Source organism: Neolamprologus brichardi, chromosome 9 (genome assembly GCF_056152115.1).
Source record: "Neolamprologus brichardi isolate AB-2024 chromosome 9, ASM5615211v1, whole genome shotgun sequence".
NCBI lineage: Eukaryota > Metazoa > Chordata > Actinopteri > Cichliformes > Cichlidae > Neolamprologus > Neolamprologus brichardi.
In genome coordinates, this window is record NC_142112.1 from 17,198,752 (window position 1) to 17,219,647 (window position 20,896).

Here is a 20,896-nt window from a genome sequence, read left to right on the forward strand (position 1 = left end):
CCAATCCCAGTTTCATGTAAGAAGGTATAGGTATGAAGTGATGAGAACTCAAAGCCTGTGTGAAGAGTGTCTTTCCAAAGCAAGCGGTAGCAGCGAGGCCGATGAAGAATGCACCTGGCCTGACATTGTAAGCATTTGCAGAAAGATCGGAGAACGTTTTTAGTGTAAAACAGTACGCAGCCCACATGCTTGAGCAGCACTGCGAGTGGAAAGTGCGATGGCCGGGAATCGAACCCGGGTCAACTGCTTGGAAGGCAGCTATGCTCGCCACTATACCACCATCGCTGTGAAAGACTGCAACATCACTGATTCATTGTCCGGCTTATAAAGCTTTTCAGGACACTTAACAAGGTGGGCATTGTGATTACTCGCTTGTCAGGTTCTAAACTGGTCAAAAGGTGGATCACTAAAAAGACTAGTGCTTGCGTGATTTTTAGCACCTTGAGAGTCGCAATGGTCACGCGAGTTCTTCACGTCACAGCAGACAAGGTGCGAAAAGGTGTGAATCTGTCTTGGGACGAATCTGGGACGAAGATGTCTTTGGCTCCTTTTTCAAGTTATTGGACGTTGGCAAAAAGGTTTTACGCTTAATTAAAAAATGAGAGCAAGTGTCTGTGTCCCGAATACAAAGTGGGAGCTGGTTCCACAGAGAGGGGCCTGAAAAGTGATGGCTCTGCCTTCCATTGTACTTTTAAATCCCCTCGGAAGCCAGCAGTCTGAGAGCAAAGCACTCTGTTGGGATGATATGGCACTGTGAGATCTTGTAGACAAAATTGGTGGTGATTATTCAAGACCTTGTGTGTGAGGGAAAGCATTTGGATTTTTATTTGGGATGTAATTGGGAGCCAATGAAGAAAGAAGTCCATATGGGGGAAAAATACTCTCTCCTTCCAGTCCCTGACTGTGCTCTGGATGCAGCGTTTTGGAAAACTGTGTAAAGGCCTTTCAGGAAGCTTTTAGGACACTGTGAAAATACTGAATTTGAATAGTGGAGGCTAGAAGCAGTGAATGTATCCTTCCTCTCTATCATTAGATGGAGAGAGTGTACAAAGGCCGGCATAGTGGGTCTGTGGCCACTCTTGCTTGCACTTTTGCGTGTCCGTCAGCCAGCTGTGGAGAAGAGTAAAGTTTTTACATGCAAAGAGCTGTAGTGAAAAGCAGTGTTCCAAACAATGAAATGTGTGCAGTCTTTGTGTTTTTCATGCAGTGATGTTTGAAGCTATTTGTGCTGTTGTCCCATTCCCGGTGAAATCCGCTGTCCCTCCAATCCCGATCCCAGTCCTCTTGCAAAGCAATCAGCATTTGTCAGACGCATCAGTCATCGGCGGTACTCAGACAGGATTCTGGACGACTACACGGGGGCACGTCTGGGGTGGCTAAAAGACCAATTGAAGGATGCCACATTTACTGAATATGTGCCTAATTTTGTCAGGACATAGCTGGGTCCATTGCTTCTGCGTGCTCTATTTTCACAAGCAAAGGCCTGGCTCTTTCTCAGGTGATCTCCATGCCGTGGCTTCTTCTCAAATCAACGTGTGGACTGCCGCAAAACAGCTGACCATTGTCGACAGGATTCGAACCTGTGCGGGGAGACCCCAATGGATTTCTAGTCCATCGCCTTGACCGCTCGGCCACAACAACCACATTTGGCCGTGGAACTACATACTTGAAAGACATACGTCTTCCAAGTCCTACGCCACACGTCTTTCAAGTAGGATGTGCACAACAACGGCCACGCTGGATTGTAAATGCGGTAGCTGCATGACTTTGGTGCGAAAGCTTGTGGTTTTGGAGTTCCGTGAGATGGGTGCAGCACAGCTGCGGTTGAAGCTAGCTGGCTGACATTCGCTTGCTTGTTTGCATGAACAGTAACACACACAGCTGATGATTTTGCCACCGCAAAGAGCTGATCAGTACATGGTTAGTAAAATGTTATCTTCATTCCAAACATTCAGCACAATATTTAAAGTGGGACTGGGTGTCTTTATGAAGAAGTAGCGTGTCCAATCCCAGTTTCATGTAAGAAGGTATAGGTATGAAGTGATCAGAACTCAAAGCCTGTGTGAAGAGTGTCTTTCCACAGCAAGCGGTAGCAGCGAGGCCGATGAAGAATGCACCTGGCCTGACATTGTAAGCATTTGCAGAAAGAGCGGAGAACGTTTTTAGTGTAAAACAGTACGCAGCCCACATGCTTGAGCATCACTGCGAGTGGCAACTGCGATGGCCGGGAATCGAACCCGGGTCAACTGCTTGAAAGGTAGCTATGCTCGCCACTATACCACCATCGCTGTGAAAGACTGCAACATGACTGATTCATTGTCCGGCTTATAAAGCTTTTCAGGACACTTAACAAGGTGGGCATTGTGATTACTCGCTTGTCAGGTTCTAAACTGGTCAAAAGGTGGATCACTAAAAAGACTAGTGCTTTCATGCAACTGCACATTTAATCTCATCAGCTGAGCTTCTTTGCTACTCAAGTGTGGCCTCTCACGCATTTAAACTCTCGCGTGATTTTTAGCACCTTGAGAGTCGCAATGGTCACGCGAGTTCTTCACGTCAAAGCAGACAAGGTGCGAAAAGGTGTGAATCTGTCTTGGGACGAATCTGGGACGAGGACGTCTTTGGCTCCTCTTTCAAGTTATTAGACTTTGGCAAAAAGGTTTTACGCTTAATTAAAAAATGAGAGCAAGTGTCTGTGTCCCGAATACAAAGTGGGAGCTGGTTCCACAGAGAGGGGCCTGAAAAGTGATGGCTCTGCCTTCCATTGTACTTTTAAATCCCCTCGGAAGCTAGCAGTCTGAGAGTAAAGCACTCTGTTGGGATGATATGGCACTGTGAGATCTTGTAGACAAAATTGGTGGTGATTATTCAAGACCTTGTGTGTGAGGGAAAGTATTTGGATTTTTATTTGGGATGTAATTGGGAGCCAATGAAGAGAGAAGTCCATATGGGGGAAAAATACTCTCTCCTTCCAGTCCCTGACTGTGCTCTGGATGCAGCGTTTTGGAAAATAGTGTAAAGGCTTTTAGGACACTGTGAAAATACTGAATTTGAATAGTGGACGCTAGAAGTAGTGAATGTATCCTTCCTCTCTATCATTAGATGGAGAGAGTGTACAAAGGCCGGCATAGTGGGTCTGTGGCCACTCTTGCTTGCGCTTTTGCGTGTCCGTCAGCCAGCTGTGGAGAAGAGTAAAGTTTTTACATGCAAAGAGCTGTAGTGAAAAGCAGTGTTCCAAACAATGAAATGTGTGCAGTCTTTGTGCTTTTCATGCAGTGATGTTTGAAGCTATTTGTGCTGTTGTCCCATTCCCGGTGAAATCCGCTGTCCCTCCAATCCCGATCCCAGTCCTCTTGCAAAACAATCAGCATTTGTCAGACGCATCAGTCATCGGCGGTACTCAGACAGGATCCTGGACGACTACACGGGGGCACGTCTGGGGTGGCTAAGAGACCAATTGAAGGATGCCACGTTTACTGAATATGTGCCTAATTTTGTCAGGACATAGCTGGGTCCATTGCTTCTGCGTGCTCTATTTTCACAAGCAAAGGCCTGGCTCTTTCTCAGGTGATCTCCATGCCGTGGCTTCTTCTCAAATCAACGTCTGGACTGCCGCAAAACAGCTGACCGTTGTCGACAGGATTCGAACCTGTGCGGGGAGACCCCAATGGATTTCTAGTCCATCGCCTTGACCGCTCGGCCACAACAACCACATTTGGCCGTGGAACTACATACTTGAAAGACATACGTCTTCCAAGTCCTACGCCACACGTCTTTCAAGTAGGATGTGCACAACAATGGCCACGCTGGATTGTAAATGCGGTAGCTGCATGACTTTGGTGCGAAAGCTTGTGGTTTTGCAGTTCCGTGAGATGGGTGCAGCACAGCTGCGGTTGAAGCTAGCTGGCTGACATTCGCTTGCTTGTTTGCATGAACAGTAACACACACAGCTGATGATTTTGCCACCGCAAAGAGCTGATCAGTACATGGTTAGTAAAATGTTATCTTCATTCCAAACATTCAGCACAATATTTAAAGTGGGACTGGGTGTCTTTATGAAGAAGTAGCGTGTCCAATCCCAGTTTCATGTAAGAAGGTATAGGTATGAAGTGATGAGAACCCAAAGCCTGTGTGAAGAGTGTCTTTCCACAGCAAGCGGTAGCAGCGAGGCCGATGAAGAATGCACCTGGCCTGACATTGTAAGCATTTGCAGAAAGAGCGGAGAACGTTTTTAGTGTAAAACGGTACGCAGCCCACATGCTTGAGCAGCACTGCGAGTGGAAACTGCGATGGCCGGGAATCGAACCCGGGTCAACTGCTTGGAAGGCAGCTATGCTCGCCACTATACCACCATCACTGTGAAAGACTGCAACATCACTGATTCATTGTCCGGCTTATAAAGCTTTTCAGGACACTTAACAAGGTGGGCATTGTGATTACTCGCTTGTCAGGTTCTAAACTGGTCAAAAGGTGGATCACTAAAAAGACTAGTGCTTTCATGCAACTGCACATTTAATCTCATCAGCTGAGCTTCTTTGCTACTCAAGTGTGTCCTCTCACGCATTTAAACTCTTGCGTGACTTTTAGCACCTTGAGAGTCGCAATGGTAACGCGAGTTCTTCACGTCACAGCAGACAAGGTGCGAAAAGGTGTGAATCTGTCTTGGGACGAATCTGGGACGAAGACGTCTTTGGCTCCTCTTTCAAGTTATTGGACTTTGGCAAAAAGGTTTTACGCTTAATTAAAAAATGAGAGCAAGTGTCTGTGTCCCGAATACAAAGTGGGAGCTGGTTCCACAGAGAGGGGCCTGAAAAGTGATGGCTCTGCCTTCCATTGTACTTTTAAATCCCCTCGGAAGCCAGCAGTCTGAGAGCAAAGCACTCTGTTGGGATGATATGGCACTGTGAGATCTTGTAGACAAAATTGGTGGTGATTATTCAAGACCTTGTGTGTGAGGGAAAGCATTTGGATTTTTATTTGGGATGTAATTGGGAGCCAATGAAGAAAGAAGTCCATATGGGGGAAAAATACTCTCTCCTTCCAGTCCCTGACTGTGCTCTGGATGCAGCGTTTTGGAAAACTGTGTAAAGGCCTTTCAGGAAGCTTTTAGGACACTGTGAAAATACTGAATTTGAATAGTGGAGGCTAGAAGCAGTGAATGTATCCTTCCTCTCTATCATTAGATGCAGAGAGTGTACAAAGGCCGGCATAGTGGGTGTGTGGCCACTCTTGCTTGCACTTTTGCGTGTCCGTCAGCCAGCTGTGGAGAAGAGTAAAGTTTTTACATGCAAAGAGCTGTAGTGAAAAGCAGTGTTCCAAACAATGAAATGTGTGCAGTCTTTGTGCTTTTCATGCAGTGATGTTTGAAGCTATTTGTGCTGTTGTCCCATTCCCGGTGAAATCCGCTGTCCCTTGTGGGATTATGATATTATTTTATGCCATGTTAGACCCCTAATTAAAGATTGTGAATTATTATGTAGTTTCAGTTTGCATTATGCTCCTGAACTAGAAGAAGGTGATAATTATTACATTTGGTAAACTGATTTGCATTACATTAGACTGCTGATTTATTGTGAATGAATGATATTGTTTTATGATGCATTATACTGCTGAGTTATAAGAAATACTGTTCACAGAAAGTCATCGTCTCATTTGTCTGATTAGAAGAGAACAGAGCATACTGCCCCATTTCATCAGGAGCAGATAAACAGGGAGCCAAGGTCGTAGCTTAGGCGCTGTGTGAGAAAGAATGTTTAGGCTCTGATGATTAGGTGGGGGCCACTAGAGGCTATAAGAGTTTGATCAATGCTCCACCATTTTGAGATCTGATGCTGTCTGTGTATGGTGTCCATCTCCCACGCGTGTGTTCATTAAATCATCGTTTGACTTGACCCGGCCGGACCAGTGTTGTTATTTTGGTTTTCCTCTTGTATCCATCCCCAATATTTGAATCCGTAACAGTTTTGGGGGCTCGTCCTGTGGTATTGGGATGGAAGTTTTGGAGGTTTGGACGGTCCGAGGTGGTTGAACGGGCAGGCACGAGCCAGTGGTCTGACGTGAGTGGGCAAGCCGGCACATTTAAAGGTGAGGCACAACCTGTTGAATGTAAATCCAAACTGTGCCAAATTGGACTGTATAAATTAAAAGTCTACTCACTGAAATTACTGGTGAAGGCCTGTTTTGATTTTGATGAAAAAATCTCATGAGTTTTGAAACTTGAAATAAGCTTAAAAGGAAAATAATACTGAGTTAGAGGCTCAAGGTAAAGAAAATAATACTGAGTTAGAGGCTCAAGGTAAAGAAAATAATACTGAGTTAGAGGCTCAGGTAGTTTGATAGGGAATTGGTCATTTTGTGAGTTAGAGGCTCCATTGGTCTAAAGGATTGCATCTGTGTTGGCCATGTTGAGAGTTAGAGGCTCCATTGTCCATAACGTTGCATCTGCGTCAGTCATACTCTTGTTTTAGAGGGTTGACGGCGGTTTAAAAGTATTATAAATTTTGTTAGAACGGTGGTTAGAGGCCACTAGGAGGCGCATAGCCCGGAGGTTACGCTCCCTCCTGGCCGCGGACGCGCGACCTTGACCTGTCGGCGAACAGGGTTAGTTCAGTTGGTCACTGTGGAGCTTGGGGCACTCCAGAATAACTAGGAGTTAGAGGCTCCTTATCTGCGCTTTTTTGGGCACTGTAAATTGACTTAGGGACTTTAGAGATCAGGCCAGATACAGTTAGAGGCTGATACTGGTTAATTGATTACAAAAAAGTTGGACTTTCTTCGGTTGGACCCGTTATCTTAAATTTGTCAAAATTGTGTAGGCGCTAAAACTTTCAGGCCTGAGAGTGATTGTAAATATAAGACGTCTTTGTAAAATAACATAGAGAGTTGAGTGTGAAACGAGGCTGTGTGTGTGACGACAGCGCGCTGCAGCGCTGCGAGCTATTTTTAGATAGTGTGTGAACATGCAAATGAGGTGGCTGCTGTGAAGCCCACAGAGGACTTCCTGTTTAGCGTGTTATTGAGTTTTATAAGTATGATTTGCAAACAATGATACATGCCTGTAATTAAAACGCTGATTTTGCTGATTACAATATTACAAATAAAGTTTTAAATCACTACGGTGAATGTTTAATGTTTGGCTGAGTTTTGATATATGAGAGACGGCTTCGCAGCTGCTGGGGGTAAGTGACCGGAAACTTGCATGCCCATAAGAGGCAACTGCCTGACTGTGTGAACTATGCACCAAGAGAGAGAGTAAAATCTAGGTGGATGAATTAAATGGATGTTGTAAGAAAAATAGTAAATGAATGTTTTAGTCTCTTAATACAGGTGGATTTCTCTCAACCAGGAGACCTGAGTACAGCAGCAAAAGGATAGATTAATAAAATTGGGACGACACACAGGCCAAGCTCTGGCTCAAAATTTTACAGCTTGACCTCTCACTTTGTCCCTACATGAAAAAGAAGCTTAAAGGACATCTTCTCCTGCAGTTATCGGCTACCATAACTGGAAATTTTCAGGCAAGTTTTTCACTGAATTGTTTTTGGCACCATGTGTCCCTGGATCTCACAAGCAAGCTCTAATTCCTGGCTGAAGACATGGAATGCTGTTATTTAAGGTGGTAAATCAAAATTTGGGAAACAAAATTAAAAACATACACAATTAGAGAAATGCCTTGTTTGAGAAAAAAGTTAAAATATCCCACCCACAAACGCACATACACGCAATGAAGAAACAGCTTACACTCATGAACACGTGAAGATTTTCCAGCAAGGTTAAAGCAGCAAAACTTAATATACACCTGATGTTAAATGATAAAGTCTATCCACTACTAACAAATAAACTCTCTGGGTTGCAGGACAACAACTTGACTTCAAAATGACAGACACTGGTAAATCACAAACCAGTGATGAAATAATAAATTTAGTGGTTAAAAGAGTCGAATTGTGACATGTTTTTTTTTCTGATTGAATAATACAAGAGATTACTGAATGAAATCAAATTCCTTTTTTGAATTATTAAACATGATCTTAAGAATTTTAACGTGTACCTGTGTTGTCCTGTCAACTTGGTGGGTTATGAGTTGATTATATAGTGAGAAAAAAACAAAAAAAAAGGGGGGGAGAAGGCTGACACAGGGCCTGGCCCCTCTCTGAATAACATAGCCAAAACAACATTATTTTCAAACAACATCATTTTCCTGTTCGTCTGTTTTTGTTTTGTTTTTGTTTTTTCTCTTTATGCTTAATTACAGGCTGCTTTGTCGGCCCGGAAAGCCGAGGCTGACCTGGACTCCTGCTCTCCCCTCTACCATCTTTGCTCTCCCTTCTACCATCTTTGATGTGACCCTGACCAAATGCTACAGCAGCTGGACCCACAACAACAGCCTGAGAATGTCAACAGTGCTGCAGGAAAGAGATCTCATGCAGCGGAGACGGAGAACGTTAAATCCAAGGCCCGTTTCACTACACGGGGGAGATTTCCAGACAGCTTCAGCTGACAGAGCTGTGACGAGACGCCTATTAAGCCCGGATGAAAAGTGAGGCCGAGCAAAAGAATGCTGACCTTAACAACTCTGCATCAAAACTGGGCAGGACAGTGATGGACCAACACGGATGATCGGGCAGCAAAAAGGGCGTGCCAGAGACACGAGGAGTAACTGAGGTCAGAAGGCACCTCAGATTGGACAAAAGCAGCAGAAGAACATAAGCTGAAGGCACAGGTGTCGGGGCTCGGCCAGGAGCTGACCTCTGAGAAGAGCCAAACAGCAGAGCTGCAGAAGGCCGTGGAGCAAAGCAAGGAAAACATCAATAAACTTCAATCTGACGTGTACGGAAAAGACTCTGAGGTTTCTGCCCTCAGTGAGAGCTCAAGACATCAGAGCAGAAACTGAGCATGTCTCAGGAGGAGCTGGCTGCTAATCGAACCCATCAGTCAGGCTTGGAGTCCCAGATACAGGACTTAAAATCAGGCCGGAGCTTGCAGGAGCAGGAGGTTGTCAAACCTGACGAGAAGCTCCAACACCAGGAACAAACCCTGAAAGACCTAGAGAAGCAAAAAGGGTCAAGTTAAGGAGGAGCTGGACAAGGAGAAGATGCAGGACACTGTAGAAAAGGACTGCCTCAATTGGGGTCAGAACCAGTATGGAGAGAACTTTGGGCAGCAGCACCAATGGACCCAAACGGACTGAAAAGGAGGAGAGCAGGACCCCAGAGCGCGCTTCAGGCCATGGTTTACCCAGAACACCAGAACAGGAAAGTGATGAACACAAACACACACATCTACATACACTGACTCAGAATCAAGAGAAACACACATATGAACACATATGCACTCGTTGATTGACTGAGAAATGACACACACACACGCACATAAATCGAAATGCTGATTCAATTCACTGAGAAGTGATCCACACACACACACACACACACACATACACATGTTTGTGCAATGAAGAGTGATACACACACGCTGCTGCAATGAAGAATGCTTTACTAACAAATGCTATGCTGATACGCAAAATGCTGCACACAAACGTCCAAATACAGAATTTGTTACAACAACAAGAAGTAATTGATTGTTAATTGGTTAAATGCATTTCATGTCACCCAGAGGGCATTTGTGTAGATTTAGGGGACAGGGTCTAGAGCAGTTTGGTTATGAAAACAACGTCTGTGAGTGATGTCTGTTTATGGCTCAAGGCCTCAACTGAATTGTTTACTGTGCTTCACACAGCCTGATAAGGAGTAGTGGTACAGAGTGAAAATTATGAATTAACGGTGTGAGCCTTACTTCGGAGCGCCACATGTTTGTGATTGAGATTTAATTGAAGGAGGAACACACTAAAAAAATAATAATAAAAATAAAAATAATAACAATAATAAAATATAAAATAAAAAGAAGAAAAGGGGGCCAGCCCTTGGAATTACGTAAGCATCCTACATGTATTTAACACAATTGCCTCAGGTTTTAAAGATCTGTACAAAATTCAACAGGAAATCATAGCTTCCCTGTATTTCCTACATTGTTGGCATGCTGGTGAGTGCTGTTGCTCCACAGTAAGAAGGTCCTGGGTGCAAGTCCACAGTCTGGTTAATTTGCAGTGGTTTCTCTCTGGGTATTCTGGTTTCCTGCCACAGTGAAAAGTCATGAAGCTATTAGAGTTAGGTTAATTGATGATTCTAAATTATCCGTGAATGTAAGTGTAAATGGTTGTTTGTTTCTATGTGATAGACTGGTGACCGGTTCGGGGTGCACCCTGCCTCGTAACCTATCACTTTAGAGTTATTTCCCAGCCCTCGTGCAATTAGGATAAAGATAGGAGGATGGTAGTTGTTGTAGACCCATTCAATTTTTATGGTAATCAGAATTTAGACTTTGTTGAACTGTAGGCAATATGAAGACAACATGTAGTATTTAAGGGACCAAGTAGAATTTGGATAAAAGTTATTGAATAGTGTTGAAATAAAATGACAGAATTGTGAAGGATTAAAATATTCCAGGAGCTTAACTTACTCCATCTGAACATGTCTTAATCGTGTAATATGAACTCAAAATGCACAGGTTTACTGAATATGAAAAGGTTGTGTTGATTTAACTCAGTTGTTTAAGTTTCTACCAAAGCAAAACATTTGTGTGCAACCAGTGTCCACTATTGACTGAAATAAGTCCAACACGTTTTTGTCAGTGCAAAAAGAAGTTACGGTACCTGTATGCTTACACAATATTGTCCCGGGACGGAGAAAAACTTTCTGGTGAAGTTTTGGTTGATTTTGGGTTTTGCTTAACACTAGGTTGATTTTATCAGTGAGGTTTGGATTGTTTTCTTTCTCTAAGAGAGAGAAAGATGGTTTTATGTTTGGACATGTTTCCAACGGGCCCCAGTATCTGTTATTATATGAGTATTTTATTGGTTACGTTTGTCTTTGCTTTTGTTACAGTGCACTGAAATAAGAACATCTGAGAGGAGTGATCCACCGGTGGTGATATTTTGGTATTTTGTGAGTTCCTGATTTAACAAATCAGCTCTTTAATCCAGGCCTGAGAGATTGAACTTTAAAGCGCTATAAAACATGATTACTAGAAACAGTCGCAAAGTATTTTTCTCCATAATTATAATGGGCTCTGGAGAAATTCACTTATATGGGACATTGATCACATGAGAAGTCCTGAGCCTAAAAGGATTGCAGCGAGTCAATCCAGTCCAAAAAAAACAAGGAACTGTTTTCCTTTAAAATGATGACGTCATCTTGCTGGTGATGGAGCCTCGAATAGGTTGCGCGTGAGACTCCATTATCAGCAATATCTGGTATGAATGTGTGTGAATGTATGCATGTGACTGGACCGTGATGGACTGACGACTAAATGTTTAAACTGACTTGACACTGAGACAAAAACGATACCGACTTTAGGATTAGTACATGTCTACAAACAATTCACCCAGCTTGTAAAAGAAGGGTGGATGTTTTGTCTCGCTTTGTTTTGTTTTTGCAGGAGTAGGAGGACAGAGACTAGGGGGGGAGGCTGTAGCTTCACATGAGTGTGAACTGCAGACTTAACCCTTTGGTTGCTAATTTTGAGCTACTGATGTTTCCATCAAGAAAATTGTGTTTTATTAGCTGTGTTTCGATTAATGCAGCACATTATATTGTTGGGAATGTTAAATGCTAAAGTGAAGAGAAGCTTTGATTTCACTCATGACTGAACATGTTATTATTAACCATAGCGGGCCACTGTAAAAAGTCAATCAATTTTGATAGAAAAAGCAAGAAAAACTCTATTGATACCTACACAGCAAATCCAGCATGTCCAAATTAACACTGTCAGATTTGATTTCAACACTTTTAAAGTGTCTATATGGGTCCACACCAGAGAGTGTTAATTTGACTCTTTTTGGAGAGTTGGTACGTTAACTCTGATTTAGTGTTAAACACCAAATCTCTCTGGAGTTGATAATTTGGCACTTGGTGTTAAGAATTTATATATTAACCCTCAAAGAGTATTTTAGTTTAGCTACGTAAGAGTTATCTTCTAATTAATTCTAAGAAGCGGGAATTTTACTGTTCTGAACTTCTAGAAATTTCTTTTGGAAATAAACATTTACTAAAAAGACGCAATGGTTTTTGAAAAACATTTATTCTGAACTGTGCACCACAATTTCAAAACATTTTCTGAAAGATGTAACAGTGTACATGTTCTCACTTTCATTGGAATTTCGTTTATCAAAAGGTCTGACATAGGTGAGCTGGTAAATGCAAATAACAGCATTCTCATCACTTATTTCAATAAATACAAAATACAATATGCATGTCCTTCATTCATCACTTTGTGGAACTTCAACGCACTTCTGCTCTCCCCCATATTCCATCTTCACAAGCATATCCTATGTGGAGATTGAATATAAATTAGTTGACACTAATTAATGGCACAAATAATCCAGTAATCAATTGCAGCACAGTAAAAAAAAAAAAAAAAAAAAAAAAAGGAATCCTTTTTGAGCCATTACTTGTGTAAAGTATTTTCCCAAAAGACAAGGACACAGACAACAGGTAATACTGAACTAAATGTAAAACCTCAACCTTTTTCATTTTTACCTAAAACCGTGTGCACAAAACTCTGGAGGGATCTAAGTGCTAACGTAGAACTAAGTCGGGACTTGGGACATCTGGTACTGTTGTTTGCTGGTTTTTTATGGGAGATCGTTTTCAGGCTTGAAGTAGCACCATTATATCAACATTTCACATTCTAGACATTGTTTTAAGTGTATTTGACCAAGAAATTTGACTGAAAATTCACATGCAAGCTTTTTTTCAAGGCTGTGGTATTTGCCCGCAAACAATACCTTTCAGCTAGCTAAAACAGAATATTATGCTATCAGCGAGCAACATGGCTAATGCCTTTCACACAGCTTTGTCTCAACTCCAAAGAGCCACAGAAGTAAAAGCTAATAACAATAATTGAAACAATCTTTGAAAACATGACTTACCAAGCATGGCAAACAACTCAAATATGTAGAGCAAAATGTTTTGAAACGGCTTCACTTCAGCTTCGATTGGAGCCGTGCTGGGGGCGGAGTCTGTGAATTTACTCTATTGGTGTCATAGCCCCTGTAGGAGTTCAGAGTTAAGAGGTCAAGAGTTAATGTTTCCATTGTAACACCTAAAGATTTGAAATGGAAACACTCATTTTTAACACTCGATTTTAACCACTATCATTTTACACCTCAGAGTTACATTAAAAGAATGTGACTCTACTTAGAGTAAAATTAACTCTAAGACTACTAACACCAAAACATTTAACACTTTTGAATTTGCTGTGTATGAATAACAGGGGAATGATAGACTTGTCACATTCAAAATAGAGATATGTAATGACAAACCTTGGTCCACGTCATTTAGGTTCTCCATTGAAATAGTCAATGATTTAGAAAAGTAAGATAGAACCGACAGGGGCATGTGGTGCTGCACAAGAACAAGAGCAAAATAAAGAAAATTATTGTGTTTAGCTTTGATAAATTAAAATTAAAATGTACCATTACACTCCGAGGATCAATATGAAATTCAATATATGCTAATTTTGTATGAAGTACATGGCTGATAACTGTTCTGTCCTGAGCTTTTGTTTTTACAGCGCCCACTTGACCACACCAACAGTTTCTCGCCACCAAAACGGGGTACTTGCAAAGAATAGGGAGGAATATCATCAGAAGTGGGAAAGGTAAGCCCCGATGGGGGTGATAATGTAACACACCCAAAGAAAGATTTTAGGTCTGACCAACCGTCTCAGTCTTGGGCAAAACGATGACAGTCAATAAAATTCTAAAAGATAATTTAGTGACAAAAAATATCAAGAGATAAAAGATAAAACAGTCCAGTGTCCCATTCATGAATCAAATAAAAACACACAGTCCCAAGGCCAGAGCCAGCTATGCCACACGGCCAGTTGCACTCCACATGTTGCCTTTAACAGGGGTAGAAGTTGTCCTTGGAGACCCACTACCCTGCAAGCATATAGCCAGTGATCACTCCAGCCTCTGCAACTATGCTGCCTTTAGGCTGTGGCATATAATAGGCCCTGGCCTGCACAGAGAGACAAAATGACACCTTCAGTATAAAATTCATAGCGCAAAACCCATCCATCCCAAACATATCATATTATCACATTACATACATGCACAGAGAGACAAAATGACACAGCAGTGTTTGTAGTGTGGGCTATAAGTAGACCAGTGTATCAGTGCAATCAAGTACACCTGCCTCTAATTAGTCCAACCGCATTCCAGCCATTGGCTCACCAAAAATGTGACACACACACAAAAAACCACTCCCAACCCAGTGCAACTTCACACAATAATATGGAGCTGAATTAACACAGGCACACTAGTCTACCATGTTACAATAACACCATTAATTTCACGTATGGTCAAATTCTTAAAACTTGACCCCAAACATGAAAAATTCTTCAAACATTTAGAGACAGAGTGGAGTTCTAGATAAACATAATGTAGCAAACCACATAAGGATGGAGCATTGGAATTAATAAGATGGTGAAAAAACACGCAGGAAAAATGTTGATCATGTTGATTATGTTTATTCCAGTGTGCAGAGATTGGCTAATCTGACCAGGAAATGTTATAAATGGATTGTCGGAACAATCAGCGTTAAAATCACCTTTGACAGTCCAGACTAAGATGGCGTTGGACATCTTCAGGGCGGAAAAGGGTTGGTGTGACCAAGGTGTGGTTTGGCTTGTTGTATGTATATTTCATAATGATACAGCTCTGGATGGACCAGTTACCAGGGCATGGAAGGAGGACAGACTCATTAAATGAGGAGAAGGAATTTTCTGGGATTGGAGATCCTCTGGGTGAGTGGTTGACTAAAAGCCTGAATAAAATAAAAGATATTTTTTTTGTTATTGATTGGTAATAGATTGATAATTGGCCATATTCACAGTTGTATTGACTTGTAGTGGACGTAGTCTACTTCATGTTTAAGTACTCTAATTAACAGATTGAAAATAGTGACATTAAAAGAAGAACATGCAGCGCCACGCTGTCAAATGCCAGTGCCGGTGGGGCTCAGTGATGGATCAGGTGAGCTTCATGGCTGAATTAAAACATAGATGCCCCTGATGTGGTTAGTAAGGGATAAAAAGGGTGTGTTTTACTGTTATTTTAGCATCAGCATTATTGTTACATCAGAATCATATAACAAGCATTGCATTGAACATTTATTGAAGCTATTGACATATTAACATTTGTATTACAGTGATTGTTATAACCCCATGTTAATATTCTATTTACAGGTGTCAAAAGTAGTCAACAAGTTCATGTTGAAGTGAAGTTCATAATAATACAGGTTTTGTTTGTAGACGATTGTGAAGACGCAGGCTCTGGGCGGAGCCAGGTGTTGAACAGATCTAACATGACAATTAAATTGATTTCATTCCCTAACACAGAATAACAAGACTGGAGCAACGACACTGGATAGGAGAAAGTCTGATACTTTCTAAGATATGAGGTCACTAACCTTTTTTTTAAATTTTCTAGCTTAATTGAATGGACACATGTTAGAATTAGAAATGGCTAATTTGTTTTTTATGTCTTTTATTAGAATGAGTGGTTTTAATCATTTTTATATATATCTTGCAAATGTGCTTATAATGAGTTGGCACTCGGTCTTTTGAAGGTCATAAGCTTCGTTCGGCGATAGTCCGGACTGATAAAGTGTAAGAAATGCCTTGAGTGCAGCAGGCTAAATGCAAACACGCTTACACACACATACACTAAATTAGGATAAGTCCTTGGGACATTCTGAATATTCTAAACAAATTCTGAATCACCAAAAGATCAGTAGACAGCAACATTAGATTGTTAGAGCTGGGAAGAGAGGTGTTTTGGTTTTCTGTCTCTTACAGAGAAAGGAACAGACACCAGACGAGGTCACAGATATACGAGGATCCTTGGCAGCAGAGACAGTTACGGTGACTGCGGAAACATCAACTGGGTTCAAGTGTCATGGCATTTTGGGCTCCAGTTAGTCACCTAAAAAGGATGGATAAAATAAACACAGCAATAACCACGAAGGGGTTGACGGAAATCCAGGAACACCACACCAACGACGTTCGAGAGGCTGTTGGTCATAAGGAGAACACCTTTCTGTTCCTTTTCCTGGGGAACACAGCTGTGATCCAAGAATACACAGATCATTGTTTGAAATCGGGGCAGAATAATCCCCTGATCTGTGCAACGACTGAAGGGTTGTCTAACCCCTGAGGTTGAAGGAAACAAGAGCGGAGGATACCCGACTGGAAGACACTGGTGCCTACAGCCATAAAATAAAGGTTAAAAGCTCCTCGGACAGAGGTTCTAGTCTGAGTACGTTTGGAGGGTATAAGGTAGCACCGAAATTAAGCTGTGGGAGAACTGGGGAGTGATGGGAGTATCATCTGTACCTACTGTTGTTGTTGTAATAAAAGTTTTTCTTGCATCTGAACTGCGTAAACACAGAGGTCATCTCACATATGGTTCACCCAACAGGGGGACAAAAGGCCTCAGGAGTAAGGAGAAATGAACCCGGCAACACTGGATTGCAGGGTGTAAGTGAGCTCTTTATGTCTAAAGAGCTCATCAGGGGGAATTGTGGGATTATGATATTATTTTATGCCATGTTAGACCCCTAATTAAAGATTGTGAATTATTATGTAGTTTCAGTTTGCATTATGCTCCTGAACTAGAAGAAGGTGATAATTATTACATTTGGTAAACTGATTTGCATTACATTAGACTGCTGATTTATTGTGAATGAATGATATTGTTTTATGATGCATTATACTGCTGAGTTATAAGAAATACTGTTCACAGAAAGTCATCGTCTCATTTGTCTGATTAGAAGAGAACAGAGCATACTGCCCCATTTCATCAGGAGCAGATAAACAGGGAGCCAAGGTCGTAGCTTAGGCGCTGTGTGAGAAAGAATGTTTAGGCTCTGATGATTAGGTGGGGGCCACTAGAGGCTATAAGAGTTTGATCAATGCTCCACCATTTTGAGATCTGATGCTGTCTGTGTATGGTGTCCATCTCCCACGCGTGTGTTCATTAAATCATCGTTTGACTTGACCCGGCCGGACCAGTGTTGTTATTTTGGTTTTCCTCTTGTATCCATCCCCAATATTTGAATCCGTAACACCCTCCAATCCCGATCCCAGTCCTCTTGCAAAGCAATCAGCATTTGTCAGACGCATCAGTCATCGGCGGTACTCAGACAGGATTCTGGACGACTACACGGGGTCACGTCTGGGGTGGCTAAAAGACCAATTGAAGGATGCCACGTTTACTGAATATGTGCCTAATTTTGTCAGGACATAGCTGGGTCCATTGCTTCTGCGTGCTCTATTTTCACAAGCAAAGGCCTGGCTCTTTCTCAGGTGATCTCCATGCCGTGGCTTCTTCTCAAATCAACGTCTGGACTGCCGCAAAACAGCTGACCGTTGTCGACAGGATTCGAACCTGTGCGGGGAGACCCCAAAGGATTTCTAGTCCATCGCCTTGACCGCTCGGCCACAACAACCACATTTGGCCGTGGAACTACATACTTGAAAGACATACGTCTTCCAAGTCCTACGCCACACGTCTTTCAAGTAGGATGTGCACAACAACGGCCACGCTGGATTGTAAATGCGGTAGCTGCATGACTTTGGTGCGAAAGCTTGTGGTTTTGCAGTTCCGTGAGATGGGTGCAGCACAGCTGCGGTTGAAGCTAGCTGGCTGACATTCGCTTGCTTGTTTGCATGAACAGTAACACACACAGCTGATGATTTTGCCACCGCAAAGAGCTGATCAGTACATGGTTAGTAAAATGTTATCTTCATTCCAAACATTCAGCACAATATTTAAAGTGGGACTGGGTGTCTTTATGAAGAAGTAGCGTGTCCAATCCCAGTTTCATGTAAGAAGGTATAGGTATGAAGTGATGAGAACCCAAAGCCTGTGTGAAGAGTGTCTTTCCACAGCAAGCGGTAGCAGCGAGGCCGATGAAGAATGCACCTGGCCTGACATTGTAAGCATTTGCAGAAAGAGCGGAGAACGTTTTTAGTGTAAAACGGTACGCAGCCCACATGCTTGAGCAGCACTGCGAGTGGAAACTGCGATGGCCGGGAATCGAACCCGGGTCAGCTGCTTGGAAGGCAGCTATGCTCGCCACTATACCACCATCACTGTGAAAGACTGCAACATCACTGATTCATTGTCCGGCTTATAAAGCTTTTCAGGACACTTAACAAGGTGGGCATTGTGATTACTCGCTTGTCAGGTTCTAAACTGGTCAAAAGGTGGATCACTAAAAAGACTAGTGCTTTCATGCAACTGCACATTTAATCTCATCAGCTGAGCTTCTTTGCTACTCAAGTGTGGCCTCTCACGCATTTAAACTCTTGCGTGACTTTTAGCACCTTGAGAGTCGCAATGGTAACGCGAGTTCTTCACGTCACAGCAGACAAGGTGCGAAAAGGTGTGAATCTGTCTTGGGACGAATCTGGGACGAAGACGTCTTTGGCTCCTCTTTCAAGTTATTGGACTTTGGCAAAAAGGTTTTACGCTTAATTAAAAAATGAGAGCAAGTGTCTGTGTCCCGAATACAAAGTGGGAGCTGGTTCCACAGAGAGGGGCCTGAAAAGTGATGGCTCTGCCTTCCATTGTACTTTTAAATCCCCTCGGAAGCCAGCAGTCTGAGAGCAAAGCACTCTGTTGGGATGATATGGCAATGTGAGATCTTGTAGACAAAATTGGTGGTGATTATTCAAGACCTTGTGTGTGAGGGAAAGTATTTGGATTTTTATTTGGGATGTAATTGGGAGCCAATGAAGAAAGAAGTCCATATGGGGGAAAAATACTCTCTCCTTCCAGTCCCTGACTGTGCTCTGGATGCAGCGTTTTGGAAAACTGTGTAAAGGCCTTTCAGGAAGCTTTTAGGACACTGTGAAAATACTGAATTTGAATAGTGGAGGCTATAAGTAGTGAATGTATCCTTCCTCTCTATCATTAGATGCAGAGAGTGTACAAAGGCCGGCATAGTGGGTCTGTGGCCACTCTTGCTTGCACTTTTGCGTGTCCGTCAGCCAGCTGTGGAGAAGAGTAAAGTTTTTACATGCAAAGAGCTGTAGTGAAAAGCAGTGTTCCAAACAATGAAATGTGTGCAGTCTTTGTGCTTTTCATGCAGTGATGTTTGAAGCTATTTGTGCTGTTGTCCCATTCCCGGTGAAATCCGCTGTCCCTCCAATCCCGATCCCAGTCCTCTTGCAAAGCAATCAGCATTTGTCAGACGCATCAGTCATCGGCGGTACTCAGACAGGATTCTGGACGACTACACGGGGTCACGTCTGGGGTGGCTAAAAGACCAATTGAAGGATGCCACGTTTACTGAATATGTGCCTAATTTTGTCAGGACATAGCTGGGTCCATTGCTTCTGCGTGCTCTATTTTCACAAGCAAAGGCCTGGCTCTTTCTCAGGTGATCTCCATGCCGTGGCTTCTTCTCAATCAACGTCTGGACTGCCGCAAAACAGCTGACCGTTGTCGACAGGATTCGAACCTGTGCGGGGAGACCCCAAAGGATTTCTAGTCCATCGCCTTGACCGCTCGGCCACAACAACCACATTTGGCCGTGGAACTACATACTTGAAAGACATACGTCTTCCAAGTCCTACGCCACACGTCTTTCAAGTAGGATGTGCACAACAACGGCCACGCTGGATTGTAAATGCGGTAGCTGCATGACTTTGGTGCGAAAGCTTGTGGTTTTGCAGTTCCGTGAGATGGGTGCAGCACAGCTGCGGTTGAAGCTAGCTGGCTGACATTCGCTTGCTTGTTTGCGTGAACAGTAACACACACAGCTGATGATTTTGCCACCGCAAAGAGCTGATCAGTACATGGTTAGTAAAATGTTATCTTCATTCCAAGCATTCAGCACAATATTTAAAGTGGGACTGGGCGTCTTTATGAAGAAGTAGCGTGTCCAATCCCAGTTTCATGTAAGAAGGTATAGGTATGAAGTGATGAGAACTCAAAGCCTGTGTGAAGAGTGTCTTTCCACAGCAAGCGGTAGCAGCGAGGCCGATGAAGAATGCACCTGGCCTGACATTGTAAGCATTTGCAGAAAGAGCGGAGAACGTTTTTAGTGTAAAACAGTACGCAGCCCACATGCTTGAGCAGCACTGCGAGTGGAAAGTGCGATGGCCGGGAATCGAACCCGGGTCAACTGCTTGGAAGGCAGCTATGCTCGCCACTATACCACCATCGCTGTGAAAGACTGCAACATGACTGATTCATTGTCCGGCTTATAAAGCTTTTCAGGACACTTAACAAGGTGGGCATTGTGATTACTCGCTTGTCAGGTTCTAAACTGGTCAAAAGGTGGATCACTAAAAAGACTAGTGCTTGCGTGATTTTTAGCACCTTGAGAGTCGCAATGGTCACGCGAGTTCTTCACGTCACAGCAGACAAGGTGCGAAAAGGTGTGAATCTGTCTTGGGACGAATCTGGGACGAAGATGTCTTTGGCTCCTTTTTCAAGTTATTGGACGTTGGCAAAAAGGTTTTACGCTTAATTAAAAAATGAGAGCAAGTGTCTGTGTCCCGAATACAAAGTGGGAGCTGGTTCCACAGAGAGGGGCCTGAAAAGTGATGGCTCTGCCTTCCATTGTACTTTTAAATCCCCTCGGAAGCCAGCAGTCTGAGAGCAAAGCACTCTGTTGGGATGATATGGCACTGTGAGATCTTGTAGACAAAATTGGTGGTGATTATTCAAGACCTTGTGTGTGAGGGAAAGCATTTGGATTTTTATTTGGGATGTAATTGGGAGCCAATGAAGAAAGAAGTCCATATGGGGGAAAAATACTCTCTC

At 42.9% G+C, this 20,896-nt stretch overlaps 1 protein-coding gene and 9 non-coding genes across 10 annotated transcripts in view; all 10 read right to left on the bottom strand.

Annotated features, from left to right (window-relative positions):
• The window catches only part of si:dkeyp-28d2.4 (B-cell receptor CD22), a 165,397-nt gene that overhangs the window by 10,668 nt on the left and 133,833 nt on the right, over positions 1-20,896 (bottom strand). The window lies entirely within an intron of this gene.
• On the bottom strand, positions 214-285 carry trnag-ucc (transfer RNA glycine (anticodon UCC)). The gene has a single exon. It is a non-coding gene; the product is annotated as a tRNA-Gly (tRNA).
• Positions 1,560-1,641, bottom strand: trnas-aga (transfer RNA serine (anticodon AGA)). The gene has a single exon. It is a non-coding gene; the product is annotated as a tRNA-Ser (tRNA).
• trnae-uuc (transfer RNA glutamic acid (anticodon UUC)) lies at positions 2,217-2,288 on the bottom strand. The gene has a single exon. It is a non-coding gene; the product is annotated as a tRNA-Glu (tRNA).
• Positions 3,629-3,710, bottom strand: trnas-aga (transfer RNA serine (anticodon AGA)). Its single transcript has one exon. It is a non-coding gene; the product is annotated as a tRNA-Ser (tRNA).
• trnag-ucc (transfer RNA glycine (anticodon UCC)) lies at positions 4,286-4,357 on the bottom strand. Its single transcript has one exon. It is a non-coding gene; the product is annotated as a tRNA-Gly (tRNA).
• trnas-aga (transfer RNA serine (anticodon AGA)) lies at positions 17,486-17,567 on the bottom strand. Its single transcript has one exon. It is a non-coding gene; the product is annotated as a tRNA-Ser (tRNA).
• trnag-ucc (transfer RNA glycine (anticodon UCC)) lies at positions 18,143-18,214 on the bottom strand. Its single transcript has one exon. It is a non-coding gene; the product is annotated as a tRNA-Gly (tRNA).
• On the bottom strand, positions 19,566-19,647 carry trnas-aga (transfer RNA serine (anticodon AGA)). The gene has a single exon. It is a non-coding gene; the product is annotated as a tRNA-Ser (tRNA).
• trnag-ucc (transfer RNA glycine (anticodon UCC)) lies at positions 20,223-20,294 on the bottom strand. Its single transcript has one exon. It is a non-coding gene; the product is annotated as a tRNA-Gly (tRNA).